This window comes from Diospyros lotus, chromosome 7, assembly GCF_014633365.1.
Source record: "Diospyros lotus cultivar Yz01 chromosome 7, ASM1463336v1, whole genome shotgun sequence".
Taxonomy (NCBI): Eukaryota; Viridiplantae; Streptophyta; class Magnoliopsida; order Ericales; family Ebenaceae; genus Diospyros; species Diospyros lotus.
The window spans coordinates 8,582,464-8,584,822 of NC_068344.1; positions in this window are offsets into that span (position 1 = coordinate 8,582,464).

Sequence of the window (2,359 nt, forward strand, 5' to 3'; positions counted from 1 at the left end):
TGCCTACCTAGGGCGTTTCCTGTTGAAACATAGTCTAACCCTTCAGTTGTTGGTTTGTCGTGTGAGTAATCCGATTGATTATTCATCGGTAGCGCCCGTAGGTGGGGGCGGGTCATTACAGTTGGTATCAGAGTATGGCTAGCTATATGAGTGGGAAAAGCTAGCATGTTGGGGTGTTATGTATGGTCAGTTAAGTCATTGATGTGAGAAATTCTCAGAGTTAGGAGTTGAGAATGTCTGGCTTAGTTGAATGTGAGTCGGAATGTCCTAGCTGCTGGGTTGGGGTTGGGAACGGTTGGTTTGAAATCTTGAGATTTCAATATGAGGTTGATTCAATGGCCTCAAAAGTAAGAACATATGGTCTGAGAACCCTAGGGATTGGGTCGAAGCGTTGACGCTTGTGCTGGTTTGAAGGGTATGCTTGGATATTCCTATTTTAGGAATCGAAAAATATCATGGGTTGAGATGATATACCCATAAGTGGTATACAGGTTGAGGCAAAGGAGAACTGAAAACCTAGGTGTGGGTGTTGGTGTCAAGATACCCGAATGTTGGAATTTCAAGGATATTAAGCATTCTAAGGATGAGAATTCCTGAGATTGAGGTGTTGAGGCTTATGTGGGAACACGAAGCCGAGTCATGAAGGGGCAAAGAGAGCTTAAGGTATAAATAATCCGGGAGGGGATTAGTGGAGCGTCCCTATGTTAGGGATTTTCCAAATATGTTTGAGGAAGAGGAGTTGTTCCTTTAAAAGAGGTGCAATAAGGAATTGGTGCTTGGGTTAGAAAGAGCTAAAGTGAGAGTTAGCTCAAGGCTCAAGAAGAGGATTCATCATCGGGTCATGTGACGAGCTCCAGGAGGGGAGTAAGATAAGGTTACTTGTAGTGAGGCTTTAGGTAAAGCATGCATGTGATGCATATGTATATCATGGCCAGGGTAGGCATGACGTAAGTAGCTTGCGAAAGGGCTCTGAGGGGAGTCAGGTGTGAGGTATGCATGTGAGATGTATATGGTACGAGGTAATCATATCATTGTGGTGATCCTAGAGAGGGTGTGCTTAGGGTATGAGTGGACCCTAGTTGGTTTCGAGATGAATCAAGGTCTATCCTAAGGAAGGTTAGGTGTGTGGCAGATGGAAAGTCCCTAGCGGGTTGAGCTCTGATTCAAGGGAATCCAGATTGGGAATGAAGGAGTTGGGCATGTGTTGATATACGTGTGAGAGCCATTGGATTAGAAGTCCATGTTGTGAAGGGCCAAGAGACCGTTCACATGATGGATGGATAAGGGGCTAATAAAACTCTCATGATGATGCTTGGGGTCTAATGGGACGCCTTAGGTCAAGAGATAAGAGGTGAATAGACCCTCATTGTGATGCTTAGGGTCGGGAATGACGCCTAAGGTCACGAGATCCTTGTTGGGGTGAGGTAGAGGTCACCCAATGAAGGGTGTGAACGAGTTGTGTAGTCCGAGTGCAGTGATGGGAGAGTTATGGCAACAAGACATCCATAGGATATGCATGCACAAGAAATGCTAACTTCGGATGCTAAGTGTGTCGGGGGCGTGATGAGTGATGTAAAGGCCTTGGTTGTAATTCCAAGTCATGGGAGCCCAAGTAAGGTGTGCTAGAAAGCCAGGCTGGGCATAGTGACTGAATGCATATGAGGGTGTGCAAGTGGAGACTCAAGGTCTCTACTCACCTGGAGGGTGACGGTTTGCACTCCGGGCAATAGGTGCCGAAACCTGAGGTAGTTAAGCTTTGGGATGAACTTGGTGGCAAGAGATTTATGATGGACTTGGATCCATTGTTGTGGAAAGATAAATCCTTCAAATTTTAATTGAAAAGCCATGAGGTATGATCTCGTGGGGTAATATCATGAGGGTTTAAGAGTTGGTTTGGTTTGAGATTCTCTTAGGGTTGTAAGAGATGTAAAGTCTTGAGGAATAAGGCTCATGGAGTGAGCCTAAGGTTATCAAGGCAAGGACGGCCTGATGAGGTTGCTTTCGTTTGATGGTGGTGGAACCAACATAGCTCATAAAGGTTTCATTGTGGCATTATTATTACAGGTGCAAGGCTCGCAGTGACGAATCTGATGCCATGGACCATGTGGCAGAGGACTAATGAGTTGGCTCACGGTAAGGGCAGGTGGGCCATTGGCCGGAGCAACATAGTGAACTGCAGGTGACGATCGGATGCCGAAGATTTAAAGCAGCACCATAGGAATTATGTCAGATAACGGTCTAGGTTTCGTAGGACCGATAATCTTCTATGAAGGTCAAGGTGACCGAGAGACTAGGGTAGCACGGTTAGCGATAATGTCTTATGTATCGTGGTGATTAGTCGCTTAGTGTTGAAAGGAAA